Source organism: Phacochoerus africanus, chromosome 5 (assembly GCF_016906955.1).
Source record: "Phacochoerus africanus isolate WHEZ1 chromosome 5, ROS_Pafr_v1, whole genome shotgun sequence".
NCBI lineage: Eukaryota > Metazoa > Chordata > Mammalia > Artiodactyla > Suidae > Phacochoerus > Phacochoerus africanus.
Genome location: NC_062548.1, coordinates 132462313 through 132473907, shown reverse-complemented (window position 1 = coordinate 132473907; position 11595 = coordinate 132462313).

Genomic DNA, 11595 nt, shown 5'->3' with positions numbered 1-11595 from the left:
TGTGTTTGTTTTCTCTTATACCTTGAACCATCCAAAATTGCCGCTATCAAACCATGTGACATACAGAATGGCAATGTGATATGGCTCAACCTAATACTGCAGGTAGATTTAAGGAAATAGAATCAGAGCGATCTTGCTCTTTGTACCCCGATTTAAAAAAATTAATTCTGTAGCATAACGTCCTGTTTCTGACATTAAACATTTTAATAGTTTAAAAGTAAACAAACTAAAAAATTTCCAGTGACTCCTTATGTTCCACTGTATGGATATAAGATAAATGGTCAATCATCACAGACCATTAAAAATTTTTCTGATTTTCTGGATTTTCATATTGTTATGAAAAGCATCCATATCTCATTTCTTCCTGTCATGTCACTGAGACTTTGAAATCAACCATGAAAGATGTACTCTCCCACGAAATAACAAACAAGAGCACTTAGCATTTTGTAGAGGGTGCCACATTTTTTGAATAATGCTGATAAATCAAATACTGTTAATACTTACACTTGACCCTGATCTCCCTCAAAATTCGTTTTTGCCATCAACAGCTTATCCTGCCTAAATATTTACCTTCTACCATCACCAAGACACACGTTGCCATCTATTTGTTGAAAATCTTCCTGATTTAATGTCCTCCTCTTGAGAACACTTACACTGCTATAGACCCCACAGGTCTCTGCTCTCTGACCCCTGCCAGCACCAATAAACAGGTAAGTTTAAATCCTCACTCCTCGGGTCCCTGGAAAGAGTGATACCCTTGTAAATAAGGCTGGAAAAGGGGGGTGGGGACACACAAAGACTGAAAAATAAAGAGAGGAAAACATTCATCTAGGAAACATTTCTGGGGTCACTAATTTGAAAATCTGAACCAGAGCAAAGGTATCTGTTTCATTAAGGCAAAAGCTTAGGCGGGGTACAGTGGGGGAAATTCTGCACATGGAACGCATCGCAACCTCCCCAGGAAATCTTACGTGGAGATGAATCACCAGCTTTCCATCTGCTTGGCCATATTTCACCAAGTACGTGATGGAAAGCAACTTAGAAACCCCCCACAAGCGTCACGCCAGCTTTCAACCAGCTCTATCCATTTTGAAAATGGTGGAAATGGGAAACCCTGGGGTCGATTTCACAGCCTTCCCGTGATATGTCCTTAAACGGTTACAACTAAAACATGAAATTCTTTTAAGCAATTTCAATTTCAGGAAACTACAGAGAATAAAGAGTCTGAAAATGGTCTTGCCTCAGATAGCTCCCCAGGTTCAAAACTGAATTGAAAAGGACTTATTTGCCAATGAGATGCATCCTATGCATCTCTAGACATTGAGGGATTTTAACCAAATAATCTGACATTTCCATAGCAGGCAGAGCTCATGTTTTCTTACCCTCTGAAAGTAGCACTCCTGATTTTCCACATCCGGACAACGTGCATTTCCTTTAGAACCTCTGAGAAGGGTTTTGGTGTCCTTTCAATGTCCCGTCCAAAAGGAGAAGCAAGACGCTCAGCCCTTTGTAAATAAAAGGCAGCAATTGGGAGACAAGTACAATAATTTGCACACTGATAATATTTGCATTTGAAATCGCAGACTTACAAGTATTATTTCTCTCATTTTTGTTCGGAAGAAAACTAGGGCACAGCCTCCCAAGCTAGTAAGTTAGCAGTAAAGGCAATCTTTGACACCATAAGTCTCAGTCCTCTTTTTTGAGCTCCCCTAAGTCACGAAGCGCAGAGAATGCATCTCCGGGCTGACCTACAGGCAGGACAGCACATTCATAAAGCCTTGTGAGCACATGGAAATCATTGCTGGTCCTGGAAAAAGTCTTTTGTTGTCCACGAGATGATGGATCACATGTTCACAGCTGGAGATTAAACAGACCCAAAGATGTAGCAGTCACCACCTTTTGCCATTATTCCCAAAGCGTAATAAACGGGGGAGACCAGAAACCACCCCTCTGCCACAAGCCCAGCTGCTTCTCCCACCCGCTCACCGCTGAATGCTCAGCAGTAATTGTATTTTTAAATGTCAAATGCTATTTATTTTGACATTTAAAAAAATGTCTTCTGAGAGTCAAAACAGTATCTTTGAAGATGAACAACTCTGATAGTAAATTTACAGCTTGAAAGTCGACATAAATTTCTCCTTCTGTTCTGCTGGTGGGTTTGGAAATTTTCTGCAGAAACAAGAAGTAACACTGGTTTTCAGAGATGATGATTTTGGTTTTTTTGTTTGGTTTGGTTTGGTTTGGTTTTTTTATGGCTGCACCCAAGGCATATGGAAATTTCCCAGGCCTGGGATTGAATCTGAGCCACAGCTGCAACCTGAGCTGCTGCAGTCAGATTCTCAACCCACTGTGCCACAGCGAGAACACCCAGAGATGATGTTTTAACATAGTAACCAAAAGTTAAACTAGCAGTCTCCTGGAAACCCTGTTTATTTCTAGGTGATCATACAAACAAATACTCATGGCCACAGGTACCTCAAAGAAAATCACTGTATGCTGAATCCATTTTCTGTTTTTCAAGCAATGTTTCAAACTAAACACAAAGTCAGTTTGCTTTATGGGACGGTTGAATCTGTTGGGACAAATCGGAGTTGCTCTCTGTTTTTGTTAACAAAATTTTATTGGCGCCCAGCCACATATACTCATTGATAGATTGTCTGTGGACGGTCTTCATGCTACAACAGCACACCTAAGCAGTCAAGACAGAGACCCTACAACCCACAAAGCTGACAATTTACTGTCTGGTCCTTTACAGAAATATTTTGATGTTCCTTGTCATACTTCATGAAATAAGTTAGCCTTAGAGCACCCTAGAAACTCACAAGGAGAGAGCAAATAGTCATCTGTTCAGAATAGATTTGGGAGGGGTGGCCCGATTAAAAATACCTTTTCTGCTTGTGGCTGCCATCCATGCCATCTACTCACCTACATCTGTGACCACTGAATTGTTCATCTGGTGAGCGCCCATCACTAGGGCTTCCTCCCCCGAAGTGTGTACAATCTTGGAGCTGCGGGAAAGGCAGCAACCAGAAGTCACCTGCTTTCATCGTGTGCAGTTTTAACTATTAAAATGCTTAATGTCAGGGGGATAAAAGGAGACAGTGACACACAACTTTTATAAATCCAAATATAAAGAGCAAGAAAGCCCTGGTCCCATCTTCTTAAATCTGCCTACAGTATTGGGCTGAGCCATAGTGCACGGCCATTCTGAACATCACATGGTTTGATAGCAGCAATTTTGGATGATTCAAGTCATAAGAGAAACCAAGCCTGTACCCATGCATGTGAAAGACAATTACCAAAAGTTTCGGACAGGGATGACAGGCTTTTAGATGGTTTTTCTTGTTCTCATTCATACTTGGTAGAATGAGTGTGTATTACTTTGCTGATGAATGTGCATTATTTTTCTGTAAAGGAGCCGTGGCCACAGAAGCCACGTGATGCAGGCATGGAAACTCTGCAAGAGTATCACCTGCCGTGTCACAACGCATCCCATCCCATCCCTGGATATTTCTACTTGTTAGTGGGCAGGAACCCGCTTCCCTGACACTTCCACCCTTATAGTAATTTTGCAGATACTGGAAGGAGGGCATCATGACTCCATGGAAAAGCCTCTGAGCCCCAGCACCTCTCTCCTCCAGGCTGAATAACCAAGTTCTTTCATCAGTGGCTCATTGGTCAGGCATCTTGACATGGCACATTCCCACTCATCTCTTCCAGCCATGGTCCAGTTTCTGTTCCTGATTTGCCAGAGCTTCTCTCTTTCCTCCTTTTATTTTCCCTTAGCCTGTAAGTAGAGTCAAGCCTGCCCTCCATGTGGACATACTTGAGGGGAGCAACTCAAGATCCTAAAGCAAGTTGCTTTGCTGTTGTGACCTTATGTCCTCACACTTCCACGTGGCCACATCTCAATTTGACCACAATCTCACTTACTAACCAAGGGTGGGTTTTATGGCTCCATGCCAGTGGCACTGGACTAGAACTCTAAGGATGAAAGGTCTAGTGCAGAGTCTGCAACTTCCTAGGCTTTGCAAGCTCAGGGAAATCATTCAATCTACATGGGTCATTGTTTCTGCATCTATAATATTTACTCATTGGAGAAAGGACAGCAGTTATTTCCCTTCCTAAGGTTAAAGACCACTTTGAGACCCCAAAAGATTCTTCAATTATTTTCTCTTAAAAAAAAAGGACATAAATATCCTATAGATTGAGAGACCGGGCATAAGAGGCAGGTGGGCCTCAGATTGCTAAAATCATGTTGTATTGTATACTCTACCAAGCAGCTTATGCTTTATCCTAAAGGCAATGAGATTCTAGTGAAATCTTTTCAAACAGGACAGTGGCATTCTCATATTTTTGCTGTGAGAGATTAGAAGGTTGTCAACATTACGGGGAAAGACCTGTGGAGGGCAGGTGGAGTTGTTCTGTGGGCTGGAGGTTAGGAAGGGGACCAGAGGGTGGAAGACATGAGAGAAGGGCACAGCTTTTCAGGACCACTGATCCTGCGGGTGTGACCCATGAACCAGTAGCAGCACCAGGAGCTCATTAGAAGTGCAGAACCTCAAACCCCATCTCAGACTTCCCAAGTCAGGATCCACACTCTAACAAGACAGCATGTAGAGGGAAAAAAGCCCCAGGTTCCTTTTTAGGTAACAGACCATAGTGATGCTAATGGCAAAACCGAAATTATGACGGTGCGAAAGAAAAAATAAGTAAATAAATAAATTTGAGAGTTATATACAAGGCAAGATTGACCCAACTGGATAACATTGGATGTGAAAATGGAACAGAGGAAAGGTCAAGGAAATATGCATGATTCTGGCTTAGAGTAGGGGCAGGTTGTCCTACAAGGAGAGGAACAATTTTGGAGACATTTTCAAATTCCCCTGGTGGTATCAACTCAAAGTGTGACACAACTTTGGTGGGGACCTGTCCAATGCACACTTGAAAATACAGGGTTTTTTTTTTTTTTTTCCTTCAGGATTATGTCTTTTTAAAGCCACATCTCTGAAAGTTCCCAGGCTAGGGGCTGCATTGGAGCTGCAGCTGCAGCTGCAGCCCTATGCCACAGCCACAGCAACACCACATCTGAGCCACTTGGCAGCAACGCCAAACCCTTAACCCACTGGACCAGGCCAGGGATCAAACCCGCATCCTCACAGAGACAATGTGAAGTCCTTAACCCACCGGGCCACAGCAGGAACTCTGGAAGTATAGGTTCAGAGCTCAGCAAACAAGTCCTTGGACAAAGTAAAGATTCAAAATCAAGGTATAGGGATGTCCCTGAAGCCGGGGAAGGTGATGGTGTTGCCTCGAAAGGACATGAGAGTAGAGGGGATATGACGAAAGAACACGGGAAATAAGAGAAAAGAAGGATATGAGTACAAATTCCCGGACAGCTGCCAGTCAAGGGGAAAATGAAAGGGAGAAAAGAAGAGGCCGACTCGCTCAAGGAGCCTGTTATTGGTGGGGCAGAGTCTCTATTTCTCACGCCCCCTGGGGTTGGCTCAACCACGGTTGCTTTGTCCCCGCTGCTAATTCTTCCAAGGTCAAGGCAGATAAAGACCGGAAGCCTCTCTCGATGTAGGGAATATTTAGGTACCTTAATAAGAGCGGGTACAGTGAGGGGGTGGCACAGCGAGCTGGAGGGAGCTGAAGGTGAAAAGGAGAAGACATTCAGTTTAGAAAGATTCTCCAGGTTTTAGCAAACAAGGAAATGAGAGAGGAGTGCTCTCCCTGGAGGAGGAGGCTTGTTAAATGGAGTTCCATCTTGTTTCATTTTGTTGAAGGATGGTGTGTACTTAAGGTGTACAGGCTGAGAGAAAGGAGTCACAGGAAAGCGGGAGGTGAGTATCAGAAGAGATGGAGCAGGGGCATTCCCGTCCTGGCGCAGGGAAAACGAATCCGACTAGGAACCATGAGGTTGCGGGTTCGATCCCTGGCCTTGCTCAGTGGCTTAAGGATCTGGCGTTGCGATGAGCTGTGATGTAGGTCAGCAGCTACAGCTCCAATTAGACCCCTAGCCTGTGAACCTCTATATGCCGCAGGTGCACCCCCCCAGAAAAAAAAAAAAAAAGAGGTAGAGGAGGTGTCAGTGACAGAAGAGGAACTTAGAGGAGGAGGGAGGGGTAGGCTGCAGAGAACAGCAGGGGCTAGCCTTGAGCAAAGGCTATACTGCAGCTGCCTGGATTCCAGGCAGCAAGGTTGCTTATGAAGCATAAAGCAAGTAACAGGCTGGAGAGATGGTGCCCAGAGGACCCCAGGTACTCATGTCTGGCCACCAATGAACCGGTGCTGAAAGTGGCAGTTAGTGCCCAGGTACCTGAAGGGCATTCTAGACAGCCCCTGCCACTCCTTCGGTTCTGTTTCCTGGCACAGCAACCTCAAGCCCTCAAGGGCTCCTGAGAAACCTGAGCAGCCTCGTAAGATTCTTTGTACATATATGCAAAAACCCCATTTGCCTTCTCATTAGACTTTAGCTCTTTAGCTTATAAACGTGTCCAGTGTTTTCATACTTGTGTTTAGACGAGAGGTAGAGAAAGCCTCGGGTTTCGTAAAAGGTGAAAAGCCTGGAAACTAGGCGAACAATTACACTGTCAGAGGAGGAAGTTCTTTTGGGGTTGACACCGACTCCCTGTTGACAATGGAGCTCATTCAGGAAAGCGTCAATGACTTGTACAGAAAACAAAATCAAGAAATTACTTTGTCAGAATGTGCAAATTTAATCTCCAGGGATTTGGGGATGCTGGGGCCGGGGGAGGCGACAAGAGCAGTTCTGTAATTACAAGTCGCACGGAGGTATTTCATTCTTGGCAGTGATGAGATTGTGCAAATTGAAAAGTATGTAGTGACAGTTGGTGGCAGAAATCCTAGAGAAAATGAAGCCTGCCAGGTACCAATCCGTGCACGACAAGATCATCACAAATGCTTGGATGACTCACATTCCCCGCAATGTAATGCTGCTCCTGAAATACGTGATTTTTAAGATTTTATGTATAGAGGCCATGTCACACACGGTCTCAGGTGACACCAGCAACTCTTGTGCTGTTCCTTCCTCTCCGGTCAAAGATCCAGGGCATGAAAAATAATAAAAAATAAAGGAAGTTAAAACACCCGTAGGAGTTTTTGAAAGTAACACAGAGAGTTAAACGCTTGGCTTCGAAATTAACAATGAGAAATAAAACCAAAACAAACAAACAAACAGAAATGTGGCACATTAAGCATCATATTAGCAACAAACATTGACTGAGCCTCTATTCCAAGTGAGGGAAAGGTCTGTGCAATCCTCACCGCTAGGCTTATGGATTCTGCATGCATTTTCATATAGTGTGTGTGTGTGTGTGAGTGTGTGTGTGTGTGTGTCCAAATTTCCCGTCTTTATAAGGATAGTAACAAAGTACCAGGAGACCTGAACTACAGTAATTTATTTTTCTGGAGGCTAGAATCTACACGAGATCAAGTCCTGAGAGCATGTCATTGGGGTTGATTCTTTCTGAAAGTGTTGGGGAGTTTTTTTCAAGCCTTTCCCATAGCTTCTGGTGGTTTTCTGGCAATTTGGGGAGAGGAGGGGTTCCTTGGCTTAGAGAGCTCTGCCTTCATCTGTACATAGTGTCCTGTGGAGCGGTGTTGGGGGGGTGGCTATATCTAAATTTCCCCTTTTTATAAGGACACCAGTCATACCAGGTGACAGCCCACCCTCATAACCTCATCTTAACTGGATCCCCACTGTAAGAACCTCATTTCCAAGGAAGGTCCCATTCAAAGGCACAGGGAGACACAACTCAACCCCTAACAGGTCCTTACTTTGACCTTGGCTCTATCCTGGATACCAAGTAGGTAATGGTGAACAAAAGAGGCACCCTTCTTGTCGTCATGGAGCTTAGAACTAGGGCAAAAAGACAGATGTCGAGCAAGTCCTTAAATAACTACCCAAATAGTTACCTAATTACAGTTTTCATGAGGTCTGCGGAGGGTTATGTGAAAACACGACAAAGAGGGATGAAAACAACCTGGGGATGAAGCAGAGCCCCCAGGAAGTGGTGCCAGGGAGAGAGCGGCACGGCCACGGCCACAGCCACTGTGGGGTAAGCGTCTCAGGCAGAGGCTGGCGGGTGGCGGGGGTGGATCTTGGCGAGATGAAGGAACGAGAGAGTGCTGGAGCATATGTCTCAGGGATACAGTCATGAAAAGAGAAAAAGAACCAACCACTTCTCCCCGACTGCTCCCTTATCTCCCCACAGTCTCCGTTCCCCAGGCTGCTCCCTCCCACCTTTTCGAACGTTTAATACCGTTTTGTTTTGTGTTTCCTCATTTTTCAGGAAGATCTTCATGACCTACCCAAAGCTCATGACCTGCCTCTGTAAGTAGTGAATCCCCCACGCTTCGTCCCCGGGTACCACTTTCTAGGCAGCCAGCCCTAATCCGCCCAGCCTCCAGGCTGAACTACGTGCTTCTTCCCTGTGCACCAGCATCTTCTATAGCATAGTCATGAAAAGTCCAGATTCTGGATTCCGGCTTTCCAGGGTGGGATCCCCCCTCTGCTTTTCTCGATCGGTAGTGTTGTGTGTTTCCCCGCTGTGAGGCAGGGATGTTGAGAGTCTAGGATGCCAAGTGCTCAGCCTCACAATTTGTTGTAGGATCAAATGAGTTCACATGTGGAAAGCACTTAGAAAAGTTCCTGGCATATGATAAACACACAATAAATACTGGATATTTAACCCACATTCAACTGACTGCTTTGTGTGTTTCTTCCACTGGATTTTAAATTTATTAAGGATCGTTTTACCCAGTGCCTACACTTCTAGTATATACACAGTAAATATTTCTTGAACGAATGAATGGTATATATGAGTTGGGCCTGAAATACCATAGATTTCATTTCTGACTCAATGAGAAATGGCTTAAGTAAAATGACTAAGGAAGGGAGTTCCTGTTGCAGCTCAGCAGGTTAAGAACACTACATAGTGTCCATGAGGATGCAGGTTCAATCCCTGGCCTCAGTCAGTGGGTTAAGGATTCAACGTTGCCACAAACTGCGGTATAGGTCACAGATGCACTTCGGATCCCGTGTTACCATGGCTCTGGCGTAGGTCGGCCGTGGCAGCGCCAATTTGTTCCCTAGCCTGGGAACCTCTATATGCCACAGGTGCAGCCATAAAAGGAAAAGCAAAAAAAAAAACCCTAAGGTTTAAACCCTATGTTTAAAAGTTTCTAACTTTCAGAATTTATGCTTTAAAATGTACATTATTTACATTAGATTAATTTATGGATTTACTGCTTGAAAAATAAAGGAATAGGCCACCATTACTGAAAAAAAACTTTGTGCCTATTTTATTTAAAGTGTATTAAGATAATAATTATAGGCTTATATTTGTAAAAAGAAGAGCGTGGCCAGGAAAAGTCAAGGAACATCCTGAAAGCCCCCTTGTTAGGAGGCCCCTGGATCCGTCAGATGAGGCTCTAGACTCACTCAACCAGGCTAATTAAGTGCCAGCCTATGCCACACAATGTGTGAGGTGTCACAGGTGATAATGGCCTTCAGGATGTCACAGTGATCGATCGTCATGCATTGACTACCAGACCCTACACTGTCTCATTTAATCCTCATGTAATCAGGGAGGCATATTTTATCATCACACCACAGGGGAGCAGAAAGACGTAGAAACTGGTTCAAAGCCACTTTTCTCTTCAGAGCCCTTTCTTCAAATTGCCACCCTGGTTTTATCCAGGAAGTATACTCTTCAACACCTATTTAAAATTTGGGGTGTTCCTGTTGTGGCTCAGTGAGCTAAGAACACGACACAGTAGCCACGAGGATTTGGGTTCGATTCCTGGCCTCACTCAGTGGGTTATGGATCCGGCATTGCCATAAGCTGTAGTATAGGTCACAGATGTGGCTCAGATATGGTGTTGCTGTGGCTGTGGTATAGGCCGGTCGGCAGCTGTGGCTCCAATTCAACCCCTGGCCTGGGAATTTCCTTACACTGCAGGTGCAGTCTTAAAAAGAAAAAATAAATAAATAAATAAAACAGAAAAGCCAGGGAAAGGAGATTAAAGGAAAAAAAAAAAAAAAAGGAGTTCCCATCTCCCATTGCTCAGCAGAAACGAATCTGACCAGCATCCATAAGGATGCAGGTTTGATACCTGGCCTTGCTCAGTAGGTTAAGGATCTGGCGTTGCAGTGAGCTGTGGTGTGGGTTGCAGACTCAGCTCAGATCCTGTGTTGCTGTGGCTGTGGCGTAGGCCGGCAGCTACAGCTCCAATTCAACCCCTAGCCTGGAAACCTCCATATGACACAGGTGAGGCCCTAAAAAAAAAAAAAAAGAAGAAGAAGAAAAAAAATTAAAAAATAAAGAAAAACATAAAATAAAATAATAAAACAAAATTTGGTATATAAGACATTTCTTTCCATGCCACGTAATGAAACGCCACCTTTGCTTTGTCTCAAGGGCAGATATTGAGGAGGAGGAAGACGTAAACTAAGCTTGGCACTTAGTGGCTTCGGTGGCTCAGGAGTACCGCACCAGGAGTAAGAGGAAAGAAAACTGGGACTCTGCCACTGGGAAGTGAGGAAGAGCCACTCCTGCTGGAGAGCGGGGGATTGGGCCAGATCCTTAACCTGCTGGGCCACAGGGAACTCTCTTCATGTTTTGACGAATTCTATTTGCCCACATTTCGTTAAAAATGTTTATATCTGCATTTGCGAGGAGTAGCGTCTATAGTTTCCTTTTTTTCCCTTACTGTCTTTGCCATGCTGTCCTATGGGGATAATGAAAATAGCTCCGTGAAATGAATTGGAAAGTATTCCTTCCTCTTCTATTTTCCGGAAAAGATTCTATAGAATTGGTTTTAGTTGTTCTTAAACATTTGGTAGAATTTTCTGGTGAAACTATATAGGCCTGGAAATGTCCATTTTGGGAGTTTTCAAATCACACATTTAATTTCCTTATTAGTTATAGTGGTATTCAAATAATATATTCAATATCCAGCAAATTGTAGTAGTTTGTATTTTTTGAGTATATTTTATCTAAGTGGTTAAAATTATGTCTGTAGAAGTGTTCATAGTATTCCTTTATTATGCTTTTAATGTTTGGGGGTCTACAGTGATATTTTCTGTTTCATTCCTGATATCAGTCATTTGTACCTTCTGACCAGCTGGAGGTTTGTTAATTCTATTGATGTTTCCAAAGTACCAGTTCTTGATTTTATTGATTTCATCTATTTTCTATTTACAATGCCATTGATTTCTGCTCTCAACTTATGTATTGCTTTTCCTTTTCTTGTTTTAAATTTGTTTTTCTCTTCCCTTTTTAGGTTCTTGAAGTGATAAAATAGACTATTGATTTGAGACTTTTCCTTTTTCATAATATAAGCATTTAGTGCTGTGAATTTTTCTTTCAGCACTTCTTATGTCCCACGAATATTGGTATGATGCATTTTCATTTTTATTTAGTTTGATTTTTTTTAAATTGCATGTATCTCTCTGTATGGCTGTGTTAATTATTGTTCTAGGTCTAGGTATTCATTCTATCTATCAATCTTTCTATCTATCTATCTATCTGTCTATCTACCTATCTCTCTAAAACTTATCACAGG